This window comes from Ambystoma mexicanum, chromosome 11, assembly GCF_040938575.1.
Source record: "Ambystoma mexicanum isolate Mex_15411 chromosome 11, UKY_AmexF1_1, whole genome shotgun sequence".
Classification (NCBI taxonomy): Eukaryota; Metazoa; Chordata; class Amphibia; order Caudata; family Ambystomatidae; genus Ambystoma; species Ambystoma mexicanum.
The window spans coordinates 1180204184-1180219720 of NC_090934.1; the positions used below are offsets into that span (position 1 = coordinate 1180204184).

Below are 15537 nucleotides of genomic sequence, written 5' to 3' on the forward strand. Positions count from 1 at the left end.
AGCCGACTCCCACTGGATAACTAAGTTACCAAAGTACTGGGCGAAGCCTCGGACATGGAGCTTGCCCTTCCACTTACCTCCACCAATATAATAGCTTTCTTTTCTCCTGCAATGACGAAATTATACAGTCATGCAGTTCTACCATCTTTGGAGCCTCTCGTCCCGAGTGAGGCAGCTGTGCTTTTGGATACGGCTATTGTTTCAATTGCCATCTCTACACATCCATTAGAATCGCCTTGGGACTCTCAGTTAGCTAACCTGACGGTCAATAACTGGTTGAGTATCCTCAAGATGTTATGCAATGCCTGCACAAGTTTGGGAGAGGAAATCGGGGGTTTGATTATCCCAAGTACTAACTCCAGTCCTTCACCATGTTCAGGAATTCTCATTTGGATTCATTCAAACCAATTGTCAAATGGCCTCCCCTGTTGTTCTGGACAGCAGTTTACACCAATCCTTTTATGACAGAGGAGGCGACTCTCAAGTGATGGATTCCTCGTCACTAGCGGCTCTGAACTTAGTGCTACAAGGTCTTTTAAGAATGTATGACAATATCAATTATAAAGTTAAGTCCCATTCCGCTGTACTGGCTGATATAAAAATATTATTGAATTAAATTTAAATTAACCTGCTTGCCTCAAACCATGTTGTTCATCCTGTTATGAACCTGGGTGCGGGGAACGTCAGCCCTTTGATGTTGAATGCTTGCACTTCAGGGCCAAGTGTACCTCTTAACTCTAAGCAGAAACAAGCTTCCTCCTCCCCGTCCTTAAGGAAATCTAAGAACATGAAAATCTGTTCAATGGAGAAGCGTGGGGGTTGAAAGTTCTAAAGAATATCTTGCGTGCCTCTAAATCGAATTTGACCTCGATACAGCCTAGTGATGTTGTCAGCAAGCCGGCACCCCTTATTGTAATAATAGACTTGTAGCAAATGGACAAGTGGATACCAACAACCCCCAAGTACCTCCCATTAGTCTCTGAAGCTTCTCCTCATGTTTATGTGGTTTCAAGGGTACCCAAGATCTCTGCGGAGCAGAAGAAGAAACACTTTAAAAAGAAAATCAAGACTATTACTCATTACTTTTTGGCATGTACGGCGTAAACTCCAACTGTGGAGTCCCTACGAGGGTTGTGAGGCGGATGTGTCATCTTATTTAGCAGTGACCTTGGTGTTGGATATGGGGCCAAATGCCCCCAAGACTTTGAGTACTGAGTGGAGCGATGCATGCAGGGAATCCCATTCATTGCTCAAATGTATTAATAATCTCCAGTGTAGTGTTAAGTGACTTCAATTCAGCACTCCAACTAAGTCAATGCCTAGTCTAGGATGCCCAAGGGAAGCCCTTATTTATATATTTTTATAACAAGTTCATAGATCTGGATGATAAACCCTTGTATAACGCCCCTCTCTTTGAATCCCCCTGACCTCACTGAGCCAAGAAGTAGGTTTGTTTTGCAAATTAAAAGATTTATTTGAAAAATTAAACTATATATACATATCACACTTTTATGAATAAATTAATATTTGATAGCACATTATGAATATAATTTTGATCAACAATGGGTAATGTTACAATTGCACACTCTTTTCAATCAGTGAGGAGTTAGTATAGAAAGGATAAGGTAGCAGAGAATACTTTTCTGGTTTCAAGGAAAAGCAATGATGGAAAGAATGCAGCACAGAAATAAACTGATATGGTTTCAACAAGAGATAATTTGATCACTTTTTCTTTTGACCATTCACCCCCCCCTATGCAATATAAGGAGATGGAAGGAGAGAACACAGGTTTTCAGGAATACAATCAAAAGCAGTTCAGTTCCCCCCCCTAGCAAGCTTAGAGCAACCGGTATCCTTTTAAACAGGCAGAAATACTTTTAAATGTGATTTGCAATGAAGTGAAAAATATGCTAAATTGATTTTAATTCCCCATAGGAGATTCAGGGTAGGTGACAGCTACTTTTTTTTAAATTAGTTCAGGTCGACACTAGCAAGGATACACAAGCGATTATCAGGTTGAAAATGAAATTCCGCAGTTGCAATTAAGAGACAGCTATTTTTAACGTGTGGTAAAACTGAGCCAAATTGCAATTAGCTGCACTTTTTCTGAGTGTGTCGATCGAGATTAAGGAAAAACAATAAGGAGTAGAAGATCGGTTCCTAGCACGTATGGTTGAAAAAATACGGACGATTTTGTGGAGGTAGTTTCTCAAATTAAAGTAAAGCTCAGAAGGACAAATGACACTTTCACAGTTTTGAAATCGCAGAATGGACACACGATTTCTATGATGCAGTTTGGACAGGTTAAAATAGTTTGAATAGGATTATTTTAAACTAAGAGATTGGTTCTGCACAGTTCTCAGGATACTCACTCCTAATTTTGGAAGGAATGGGCCTCGTCACAGATCTGGTCAGGTTTAGACTGTACTTCTGGCGGGTGGTTCTGAAGTCACAGCTATCTGGGTGAAGGCAAGCGTCCCCAAACAGCACGATCCTCCCCGCAACGAGAGACAATGAAGGACTCTCCCAAAATGGGAATAAGGCCAAGACAGAGTGCGGGTGAGCGTAAATGGGAGTTTATCAATCAGAATAGGGCATGCAAAGAACTCTGCAAACTCCGAGAGCGCTCTGTCTGACAATAGCAAAGACAGGCGTATATATTTACAAAAAACGTCATAAGAACCTACACACTATAGGGGGCACAAGTTCAATGGGATTGGGTGGCGACGACTAACTATAGATGCTGCTGCGATGTGGTTGGCTTTGGCTGGAAGACGTCACTGGTCAGCCTCGTGGGTTGGGCTGGGCCTGGCAGGTCGGCTGAGTTAATCCGGGCGGTGTTGTTGTGCCATTGTGGCCAGTGTCAGAGATGAATGTCTTTTCCTGACTTGGTTGCCCTATGCCATGCACACCGCAGTCATTCAGTCATTTCAATATTATTTTCTTTAGTAAATCTTCCAATAGGTTATACTACAGGTTAATGCAACACAGGAGGAATGTACCTTGTGAGGGGTCTGGAGGTAATATATCAGGACATGGTTACCAGTGTCCTGTTGACCGGGGCCATAGGTCGAGGGGCTAAGCTTCAGGGCCTGGGACGGGCGGTACAGGTCTTTCTGCCTTGTTAGAAGTTGTTATGGATGTTCCGCTGTGTGTTGTCAAAGTGTTGGGTGCCCTGATTGCACAGGGCCATAAGTCTGAGATGATCCGGTGGGTTGTGGGGTTTACGAGGGGGCGCGTGTGTTCAGGCAGAGGTTTACTGCTGAGCTGTAAATAATGCAGGTGGCGGGCCGCGGCCTTGGGTGCTACAGAGGGGATTACAAATCTTTGAAGCGGCTCCAGTCTGGTTGGGGGAGGTAAAGCAGTGCGGCGCGGCCTCTGCTCTCATGCCTTGGCAGCCTTCGCAGGGTGGGAGGGGGAATGGCCTTGCACGTATTTCACAAAGGTATCTCCCTCGTGTGTTGCCGATTTTAGGTAAAGACATCACAAACATTTGAACACTCTATAATACTTATTCAAATCAATACAAAACATGCATTTAAACTTTGCTGGATGTGTCGCGATTATACCCAGTCTGAGCACCTTATTCATACATTATGTTTTAACAACTACAGTATTTAGTTATATGCATATATATTTGCAGTAAGTGAGGTAGAATTAGGATTGGTGAAGTACATAGAAAGTAATCCGCCACTGTTCGTGACGGTGGTGGCACATGTGGGGCCTAGACATGCACACATGACAGGCGCCTTCTCGTGCATCCTTCACATAAGCCCTCTGTATGGTTACATTCGTCTTCTCGTGTCCTCTAGCAGCATTAGTTCAGTTATGGCGCGAGCCCATAGAGTGTAAGTTTCCCAATGATACACGTAACAAATAGGTCCCTGGTGCGTTCCTTTATTATTAGCACCCGACTGCAATGGTATGGGCTCGCCATCGCTTATATCATGGAAGCATGCTTTCTTATGTTTATACATTTTACAGGCTTTTGTAATATAAGGGATTTTGTGGAAGAAAGCATACTTTGCGAGTGGTCTTGACATTAATATATAAAGACTGTCTGCCATCTGATGACCATTTTTTACTGTTCTTTTCATTGCCCAGGCCTGCTGGCCGGGTCATGCTGGGAGCGATGATACACTGCGGGAGGTGAACTGTTACAATGTTAGTGTATTACGCTAGCTCATGTCCGTCTTGTTCGTGGGAACGTGCTCGCAGCGGATCTGCCAGGGTGCTGCGGCGACAGGGATGACTGAGACTCTCCAAGGGTGGGGGCCGCGCTACAGTGCGCTGAGCTCACACCATCTTTACCAGACAAAATGGTTTCTGGGCCTAGCTAAATTTTAATAGATGTGGGCAATCAATACGTGTGGGCAATGTCTCCAGCGGGTGAACCCTCCACCACCTGGGCCCGGGTGGCATGAGGGGACGCCCAATGAGCCATAGCCCTCACCTGGGGAGAAAACGCAGGCGAGGGGGGTCTCCTGGACCAGTCCTCCCCTACATTTCCCCCCTTTCGTTACTTAAGTAACGAATTCTTTAAATCTTCTATCCTCCTACATTCTGCTTCGTCCATCACTGCCTCATCCCATGCAGGAGTTCCTTTGATGGGCATCCATGCTCTGCACACCCCCCTTAAGCTCTCACCTCTCCTGGCGTATTCATCTGGAGTACACGTTAGATATATACATCCACCGTCTCCTTCCAAATCTACCCAAACTTCCTCGTACCATTCTAGTATACGGGGCTCTTTGATGGTGGTGTGCCACAACTTATCTACAATATCCTTATCGTGGTACATAGGCACCAGTTGGTACCTGGGTGTGTTATCTATCCCTGTTTGTACTTGTGCTTCTTGCATCGTTTTTATTGTACCGTGTGAGTTGCCCACTGTCACCATCATCATTGCACCATTTGGTACTGCGTTAGCACAAACTCGAAGACCCACCTGGCACAGGCAAAAAATTAAAAGGAGGAACACCACAGCTGGCATCAAAAATGTCAGTTATTCCAAGCCATGAGGGGACCCAGGAGAAGATGTTATCGAACCATGTACTGTCTTCTGCTCACCTTCCATTTTCATTTTTTCTCCTAGGTTGTGGACTGCTTCGATCACATGGGACAGGGAGCCGTTCTCTGCGTCTTCAGAAGGTACGAAAGTGCAGCAGGCACTTCCTATTTTTCGGCAAACACCGCCGTCCATCGCCGTCAACAGGTCCAGGACATACCTGTTTTGCATGGTCATCAGTCGTAAAGCTCTTAGTTCCACCTTTATTATGTTGAACCCTTCTTCAGTGTCGTTTGCCAGCTGAATCAATTCCCAGCGGGTTATCTGGAGCCGTTTTGCGTTTGCCCTTGCTTGGACACTTGAGACGAGCGAGGCAAAAAATGTTTCTGCTGAGCTGAATAATCGATATTTGTCTGGGATCTGAGCCAATAGTTCTGATGATGCCTTTGATATGTAATTTGATGCTCGTCTGTTACGGGTCAGCACCTCTCCCTTGCTTCCGGAAGACAGGACATACATTTGTGACTCTGCAGTTGGTTGAGCCACACTCTGTTGCATGCGTTCCTGTGTCCTTTTGCTCCCATCGATGTGGCTTTCTGGTATCACCATTAGGGCTGAATGCAGAGTGGCCATTGAGCAGCTGCCACTCCATGACGGGGGGAGGTGTAGGTATGCCTGGTTGCCGCATACCCAGTACGTGTCCATAAGGGCCGCAGTCCCTTTTCTTAGATCTGGGATGGTGAGGGTCTTGTTACAGCTCTTGTTTGTTCCCATGGAGGTCCTCCCTTCTCCTTTAAAACACAGTTCATAGTCCATTTCGCTCTGTAGTTTGAAAGGTTTTTCGATGGCGGTTACTCAAGTTAGTTTTGAAATGTGTTCTTTCCATACTGGTGTACATGTTTCTTCTATCCACTGCAATTTCTCCGGTGCCACACCTCTCAGTGCTTCCGCTTTGCACACTACTTCTTCATCCTTCCGCTTGTTATCAGAAAAAAGTGTCCCTTCAATTACAAAAAATGGTTCTTTCAGACATACCACCCCTGCCGTTTTTGGGTAGCACGTTTTCTCGTTCTGCAGCATTTGAAAAGTCACTTCATGTGCCTGGAAGGTGTTCTTAATCCTGCATAACGTGAGATGAAGGAGACATTGGGCATCTATAATTGGCAACTCTTTGGGTAACAATACTTTGGGTGTACCTGATGCGTGAGGGATGAGGGAGCAGACATAACAGCTCTCGTTTGTTGTTTGTTTAGCTGTGGCACTCATATCTGCATACCACTTATTTGTTTGGTGGGGGTGTCGTGGGTCTTCCATCTTATCTAGACCTAGCCCATAGTACTCATCATACTGCCTCCTCCCTGCTTCCCTCTTCCGTCTGTTGTTTTTCTTCCTCATGTACTTCCCAACTCCCTGGGCAAGGGACAAACTAGACCCCCCTTTCTCATTCCCGCCCCCCTTGGCCCATGCATCATATAATATTTCGTGTATTGCTAGTAGCTTTTCCTCTTCCTTCCTGACGTTATCTGGCAGGTTGTTTTTTAGTATGGGGGCAGGCTGGCTGGTGGGGGTGTTATACAACCATGATATGGCAGACGGGTTTCGGTCATTTAAACTGTGGGCATTGTAATTAGATACCCCTGGTGGAGACACTGTGTTGTTCTGCATTCCACCTTTTGGCTTTTTTCTTTGTAAGATGACAGCACTGGATGGTGTGGTATGATACCCCCATACAAGTTTAGTTTCGTCCCATATCAAAAAATCACCTTCCCTTGTATTGACCCTTGTAGTTGTATTGGGCCCAGTAGTGCTGTTAATCCCTCCCCCCTCGTTCATCTCGATAGAGATGAACGCTACAAACCAATATGTAACCAGGCCAAACATTAGCATAAAAAAACAATGTGGTGCATACAGATAATCCACACACATACGAATATCTGCATCTCTCATGTACTAATTCTCTCATTCTACTAATTCTATCCGTTGCAGGCTGCCCGTTAGATGCCATGGAAGCTCCTGTTTGAGATATAAAAGTGCATTAAGTGCATGCATGTAAACATTTTGCTAGCACCATCAGTGCCAATATATATTTGACGGGGAATGGAAGCGGGTGGGGATGCGGGGAGGGGTATTCACAGACAAGGGTGTATACAGGCCATAATTAGGTAATTCCATTAATTATATACAACTCAACAAGATAAAAGAGAGAACACACATTTCTTTTTTTTTTTTTTTTTTTAAGTATCCTTATCAGTTATTCTCCCATTCAAGTCCAGTACCAACACACACACACAAGTTCATATTCAGACATTCTGCTCAGTTGCATCGTTTGCTGTTGTCTGTGCCTCCTCATCTACCTCCTCTTGTACATTGCTATATGCCTTTCGTACATCGGTCAAGTGCACCCAGTACCTCAAGCCCTTCACCTTCACTGCCGTGGGCGTGCAAAATATTACCTCGTATGGGCCATGAAATCGTGGTGCATTCCACCGACGCACAAAGCTTCTGACATAAATTGAGTCGCCTGGCATCAGCTGTGGCTGTTGCTCTGGCTCCGTGACAGATCCTGTTAAGTTTCCCTCTTCTCTAGTGAAGGGTGGGGAGAGTTGCTTTGATATCACGCGAGCTGCCCTTGTCAATTTCCTTAAATAGTCTGTGAACTTAAATAGTCTGTGAACTCATCTCCCAATATTGCGGCGCTTCTGTGAGCATCTGAGTGTTCGCGCAGTGGAGAGTGTGCTGTGTTCATTCATCTCCCAGTCACGATCTCGTGCGGGGACAAATGGTGGTCTTTGCTTGGCTGATTTCTCAATTCAAATCGCGCAAGGGGTAGACAGTAAATCCAATTCTTCTTCAATGAAAAGCATAGTTTTGATAACCTGCCCTTTAACAGTCCGTTCATCTTTTCCACTACGCCATTACTTTGAGGATGATAAATCGAACACAATTTATGTTTTATTCCCAATAATGTAGTAACTTCCTTGAAAAGCTCATTCACAAAATGATTGCCGTTGTCTGAGCGAATCACGTCACAAATTCCCCAGCGCGGGAACACTTCCCTTACTAGGAACTTGGCGGCGCTTTTGGCATCAGGTCGCGCACAGGGTCCTGCTTCCACCCACCTTGAAAATGGGCACACAACCACGATCATGTACCGCGCGCCATTACACCTTTCCCCCATGTCTGCGTAATCTATATGCAGTTCTCTGAATGGGCCAATGGGTTTAGGAATTGTTCCCCGGAGAGTACGTAATGTCATTCCTGAATTGTATATTTGGCATGTTGTACATTCCATTGCCAATCGAGACACATGCTCCTGGAGACAGGGCACGAACCATTCTTCCTGTATTTCTGCTGCGATGTGCTGTTTGGTGTTATGTGCAGGGAAGTGTAGCTGTTGAAATGCGACTTCTAGTAACTGTATTGGCATTACCACTTTCCCTGAGTTATTTTGCCGCCACAGCAGGTCTGTTCCCGACTTGCTGCACCCCCGTTTTGTCCACATCAATTTTTCCTCTGCACTAGCTCCTTCCTGCAATTCTAGTATTTGTGATATGGGCATCATGTTGTATCCTTCTGGGGGCTCTTCGTTTCTCTTGTGCTTAAGTATGTACTCACCTGTGTCATATTTCTGAAAATAGGAAGCCTCCTTGGCGGCAGCGTCCTCTGCCGCGTTCCCCAAAGACACAACATCTGTGTTGGATGTATGTGCTTGGCACTTTACTATTGCTACTGCAGTAGGGCTTTGTAGGGCCTCAATTAACTCTTTCAACAATTCTGCATGCTGTACTGGTGTTCCGTCTGCCCGTCTAAATCCCCTACGCCCCCATCTTGCTAGACCTCCATGTACTGTCGTCATGTAAGCTGAGTCCGTGTATATTGTCACTGCACAACCCTTTACTGCATGTAGTGCTTCTATGAGCGCAATCAGTTCTGCTGCCTGTGCGGAGTAATGTGATGGGAGGCGGTATTGTACTAGTGTTTCATACTCACCGTCTTCTAACCTCACCACTGCCATGCCAACGTGTTTTTCTCCCGTGTCCACGTCAATTGATGCAGACCCATCCACAAAGTACACTTCCCCCTCGCTTAGAGCGTTCTCACACACTACTGTGTCCTCCCCTCTCTCTCCTGTGTAGGTTGCGCAATCGTGGTTCTGCATGTCCTCTAGTGTGCACGCTTCTGTAATGAATGTGGCGGGGTTCACTGTCTTGCATCTCACTATATGGATGTTGGCGCTGGACAATATAATCTCGTAGGCTGTCGCCCGCTGTGTGGTCAGTGTGCTTTTTGATCTCTCAAGTATTGCAAATAATGAATGTTCCACAAACAATGTCACAGGGCAACCCATTACTATTGTGGCACTTTTCTCAATCGCGAACGCGGCTGCAGCGAGTGATTGCTCGCACGCGAAATGGCCCTGCATCACGGCATCTAAAGTACCACTATAGTAAGCCAATGGCTTGTGTCCTAAGGACGTTTTTTGTGTCAGTACTGCTGTCATGAGTGTTTCCTTGCAGTGTGAGAATAGGTAAAATTCGCATCCATAATCGGGGTTTGCTAGTACTGGAGCGCTTGAAATTAGCTCTTTCAATTATTGAAATGATTCGCTCATTTCTTCTGACCATTGTATTTTTTCATTCTCCTGTTGTGCTTCCTTGAGTGCTTGTAGGAGGGGCCTCGTGTATGCTGCATAATCTAATATCCATGCTCGGCAATAGTTGCACATCCCCAAGAATTTCTGCATATCTTTCACTGTTGTGGGGTCTCCTACTGATCTTATTGCTTTTACCCTGTCGGGAATTATTCTTTTTCCATCTTTTGATATGAGCTGTCCCAGGTATAAGACCTCAGTCAGGCAGTACTGTAGCTTCTCCTTGTCTACCTTGTATCCCTTGTTGGCCAGTAAAGTCAGGAGCGTTGTTGAATCTTTTCTACATGTTGCTTCGTCTTGTGCACACACTAATAAATCGTCTACATACTGAATAATCGTACTCTCAACTGATGGGTTTCCCAAGTCTTCATGCAATATGCGGTTGAATATGCTCGGGCTCTCACAGTATCCCTGTGGTAGTCTGCAGTGTTCATATCTTTTACCCCCCAGTGTGAAGGCTGTAAGGTATCTACTCTCTTCAGCCAGGGGTATTGAGAAAAATGCGTTTTTCAAGTCTACTACTGTGAAATGTGATGCCACTTTCGGGATGCTGCATAGTATTGATGCAGGGTTCGGGACTAGAGGGAACTCCTTCTGAATTACATCATTTAGGGGGCGTAAATCCTGTATCATCCTCCAAGACCCTCCTTTCGCTTTTTTGATTGGGTAAATACATGTGTTACATGGGGAGTTTGAAGGCACTATTATCCCTTGTGCTAGTAGTGCATTTATTGTTTCTTTTATCCCTTCTTCAGCTTCACGGGACAATGGATACTGTTTAACTCGGGGTAAAATTGCTCCTTGCTTTAGTTTTCTTACCACAGGTTGTACTCCGTGCAACAGCCCTACATCATGGGGGCCTGTTGTCCATAAATTGTTTGGTACGAGCCTCATGTCGTCATCAAAAAATGACGGTGGTGCTCCTACCACTGTCATCAATTGGACGGGGGTCTCCCTGGCTTGGATTAAAATGTCACAGGGCATCGCTATTTCCATTACTATCTCGCCATCCCCTTCTGTGTCTGAAAAGAGATCCTCATCTGTTACCTCTCGCAGGGCGATGTTGGCGTTTGTACACAGCACTGTGCGCCACTCACATCCTTCCCTGTCCTCTCCAATCACAGCGATCCTTTTCGCTGATACCTGTACAGCGTGCAAGTCTAATGATACCACTGATCCTGGTGCTGCGTTGGGACACACTATGGGGCGGAAGAGGAACTCCGCTGGAATCCTCCAGTCCATGCTTCTTAGCTCGGGAATTATGAGGGCCAAAGTCTTTAGCCCTTCAATAAACATTTCCTCATTTTGTGGCAGCCCTCGTATTTCCTGTGTGGTTGTGTAGGCTTGCACTACCAACATTGCACGCAAGGGGCATATCCCGGGTGTAGAACACACTATTCCTCTCTCGGTAAATGATATGGTCATGTTAAGTTTACTCAGGAGGTCCCTCCCTAATAAATGTATTGGTGAGTGTTCGTAATACAGTAAGGGTGCCTTCACAGTCTTACCCCCCACTGTTACATCCAAAGCTTCTGTATAAGGAACTTCAATTACAGCCCCAGAGAACCCCTGCATCTCTAACTTCCGGTTAGATTACGGGAACCGGCCCTCTCTGATACATGATTTCTCCGCTCCCGAATCAACCATAAATATGAACTGCTTGTCTCCTATCTGCGCCCCTACCAATGGTTCCTCTGCTGCATTGTAGGTGGTGGATAGAACTGGACACGCAAGTGTTCTCTGTGGGCTGTCCTATGCGGGGTGTCTCATCGCCCCCCCTCATTAAAGACACTTCCTGAAACCACTGACATGCCGTTGTAAGGTACTGGTGCGGGGGCCCCGTTTGCTGTTGTCGCGAAAGGGTTACCTGGCGTTATTGCATACGGCCATTGTTTTGTGGGTGGTTCTGTGTTCTGTACTGGGGTCCCTGTTGCTGGCCAGCATTACCCTGGCCTGGGTTTCTTAGTTGCTGTTGTCCCATTGGGAGACCATATGGGCTTCCCGGTTGGGGATGGCCATATTGTTCTACCTCTTGGAACCCGTTGTTGGGTCTGGCGCTGCACTCCCTAGAGTAATGCCCCCATCGCCCGCAGTTCCAGCAACTTCCTTGTGCACCTCTAGGTCCCTTCCATCCATTTCCTCCCATTCCCCCGTACCCTGATCCACCTCCTCTTCGGCCCCTGTACCCACCTCGTCCCCCTCGAGGGGTCCACTCTTGCCACTGCGGACCTCCGCCTTGCTCCTGCTCGTTCCACTGCCGCTGTCCTGCTCCCACCCAATTAGTTGCCACCCTTCCTTGTATTGCTATCAGCCCCTCCTCTTCATCATCTCCCTCCCTGCTGTGTGGGAGCGCGGCTACTGCTGCTGCAACCTTCACCAACTTTGTCTGTACTAACTTCGCCTCGTCTGCCAATCTTTTCTGCGCCACCTCCTTCTCCCTCTCCTTGATTCGTTTACAATGGTGTACTATTATACTCTGAATCTCTGGCCATCCCTTTGCTTCAATACCTGCTATCTTGTCGAGCGCCTTCTGCACTTCCTTTGGGAGACCTCTTTTTATAATGAAGTAAAATAAAGATGTCGATTGATACCAGGGCGTGCCCGTTTCTGCTCTCCACATCTCTTGGACCCGAAAAATGTAATCCATAGCCTCCTCCCCGTCATTCATTGTACACTGCATCACTGACTGTAAGTCCGGTGTGTCTGGGAATGTTTCGCGTAAGGCATCCCACACCCTAGCACGCACTGTGTTAAAGGAGGCCCCATCATGGCGGTCACAGTCTAACGTTACTCCCGGGAAACCGGCTTTAACCCATACTCTTTCAGCCTGATCGCCCACTGCTGATACGAGCAGACTTTTCACATCTCCTATAGCTAGGGGTACCCCAGCAGTATGTTTCTCAAAGGTGTATATCCACTTACTTGCCCCTCCTGATAACGGGGGCAATAGCTTTAATAAATTGGCTTTATCCATCTGTGCCCCTTGGGATATAGTTAGGCCTCCCTCCTCCCCTGTGTATCAACGGGAGCTGTAGCCTTCCTTTCGTCGTTGCATCCGGACCCGTTTTGGCTGCTGATGTTCCCAGTGATGCCATTTTCCCCACTCTGTTCCTTAATCGCCCCGTCCACTCATCATCCAGGGTTCTCATTGAACATGTACCATCCCCCCTTCGCTTCCCCCTCCCATTGCCATGCTCAACCGGTCACTTTCTTCTAACTCGTCCCTTATGTCACACAGTAATTCCTCTCTGTCCCCCATAGGCCTTTCATCACTGTCCGTATCTCCCTCGCGTGTCTCTATTTCAATTATTCGTGTCGGTTCTTCTTCAATTCTGAACAGTATCTCACCTTTCTTCCACCCCTCTTCAGGTTTTCTATTCTCACCTGGCGCTCTAGACTTGCGCCCTGATCTAGTCGCATTAAGTGCTTTTTGTCCACACATGTCCTTTATCCTCGAGAGCTCATCTTTTGCTATTGACAGTCTTGACTGTAAATCGTCTGTGAGTTTCTCTATGTCCACCCTTTGTGTACTCGCCTGGCCTCGCTCTCGCGTACTTCCATATGGTGGGGGTGCAGTGGGCCGGTGGGGTGTAGTAGTTGTCGGGGGAGGCACATACGTCGGGTCACTGTATCCTTCTGCGGGTACAGGTTTTTTTAATATCGGGTACAAACTTATTACCTCTACTGGCGGCGCTACACTTGACAATTCTTTGACATCTTTCTGTATCATTAGTGGATTGTCTGTGGTGGATGGGAGATCAGGATTTAATGCTGGTGTTTTGGGCGGTGGTATCTCTTCAAATAACCTCCAAAGATCTAATATTTCCCTCCTATTTTGCAACTGCTTTCCTTTGTACTTCAAATAAATGCATGTGGTCACCATATCCAGAACACTTTTATCAAATGACCCTCCCTCTGGCCATAACTGTGGTAACCCCTCTCCCTTCAGCTCAGTTATCCATTGGTCGTGATATTTCTTAATCCGTTCCGCATACCCTGGGAGATTCTTACAAATATGTGATAAGGGTGTTTCAGCCCCCATCTCTGTGCCCTCCTAGTGCTTGTGTGTCTCTGTGTGTCTGCAACTACAATGTAAATGTAGTATCAATATTATTTTTCGTATTCTACTTCACTTTCAATGTTGGGCTCGTTTGGGCTCTCCCCTCCCTTGACTGCACAATACAAAACTGACTGTACACAGTTTCTACTCTGTTCTCTTTGGGGGGCACATACAAGAGCAACCCATCATTTATTTTGACAATATCAACCCGGAAATCAAAAGGTACCCACTCACTTCACTGTATCAACGTTGTCTTCAAAAAGTTTTATCCGGTCACACTTACCAGACCATTTAACTATTATACATTTATAGCCGTTTTACACATTCGCAACATCAAATTGTCTTCTGACACATACGAGGTGCACTGCTCTGCTGGTCTGGATCTCTGGTTCTGGCACTGCACAGCGGTCTGGTCTGGGTCTGACAGGTTCTGGATATAGCTCTGCTTTCTGGGTCTGGTTCTGGCAAAGGTTCTTGGCTAGAATCAAACAGCACAGCCCGGCTGTTTTATTCTGATGTGCCCCTTGGAAGTCTGGGGTAAATCAGTTTGCAAAATTGTAAGGCCAGCTGAGAATACTTTAGCTTGCAGTAGGCCTTCTGCTTCAAAGTTCTGGAATCTGGAGTCTAAGTTCTGGATATGGTCCTTCTGGATATTGTCTGGTCCGGCAAAGTGCTTCGCAAGAAAGTGGAAAGAGCAGTCCCTACCTGGGCCTCAGTGGCTCTTTCTATGTCTTTTGAAAATGGGTGGGAAGGCTAACTTTCTATGCCCAACTCTCTGAGGATCCTGATAGGCTAGAGGATTCTCTGTCGCCTAACTGGGGAACTGAATTGTGAGTCATCCTGTGTCATCAGGCATCATTTTTATGGCATACAGAAAGAAAACTCCTCTTGTCACTTTGCACACAAATCTATTTTTGATTCCAATGCATATTTATCTATGTACAATTTTTCTGATATTATATGTCCAGTTAACATATTTTCTGTAGCGCCAAACCATCCGATCCCTGTCTTTGTAAGATGTTGTGTTCACTTCTGACAGAATTCTGCCCTTTTCATCCAGAACACAACCTCTAAACTTTTCCAGAATTTACACAAATGTGCGCAAGGAATATGGGCGTCAGATGATGAAGTGTCAGATTTGTAACATACAGACATTTGGAGTAATACCCTGTTTTCCGCTACTACCCCACAGAACATACCACAGAGTCCTAACAACTCTTAAAATGCGCACAGAAAAATCACAGGAATAATGATATTATTGATATAATTTTGACAATTTTGTACTATGAATTATCCATCTTTTCAAATTTATGCTCTGGCCCAGAGGGGTGTGGTTTCCCAAAGCACACGGGGGAATTTCTGGTTTGTCCACTTCCTCCAAGCTCAGCTGGCTCACAGAGGTAGTGCCCCTCCCATTTCCTTCCAAGAGGAAGCCATTTACGACCCCCTGATTTAGCAATTGCTTGGAGCAAAGGGAAGTTCATTGTTCTGTTTCCCTGCAGTCCCAGGTACCCCTCCCCTGATTCAATCAGAGGTGTGATCTCCTTTTGGTGGGGTAGCAGAAGGCAGGCCATGCCTGTGAATACAGTTGCTGGGCAAGTTTCAACTCCTGTCGGGGAGTAGTTGCCGGGCAGAATTCAGTCCCTTTAAGCCAGGCTTCAGCCAAAGGTCACTTTTGTTCCCATTTTTCTTCATTCAAATCAAACTTACAATTTTGACACATGCAGCTAGAACGCTGATTCTAAGTTCAAAACTATGACATTTAAACAGTTGCAACCTATGTGACACTCGAAAGTAGGTCACTCATTTATTTTAAAC

General features: G+C 46.0%; 1 protein-coding gene across 9 annotated transcripts in view; it reads left to right on the top strand.

Moving 5' to 3' along the window:
* The window catches only part of CSK (C-terminal Src kinase), a 914950-nt gene that overhangs the window by 149553 nt on the left and 749860 nt on the right, over positions 1–15537 (top strand). The window contains exon 1 of one of the 9 annotated variants that reach the window (XM_069624497.1): positions 5131–5151. The exons of the other annotated variants lie outside the window; for them this stretch is intronic. The gene's annotated coding sequence lies outside the window, so the exon portion shown is untranslated. Of the gene's footprint in view, positions 1–5130; positions 5152–15537 lie in introns of those variants that run through there. 9 annotated transcript variants of the gene reach the window in all.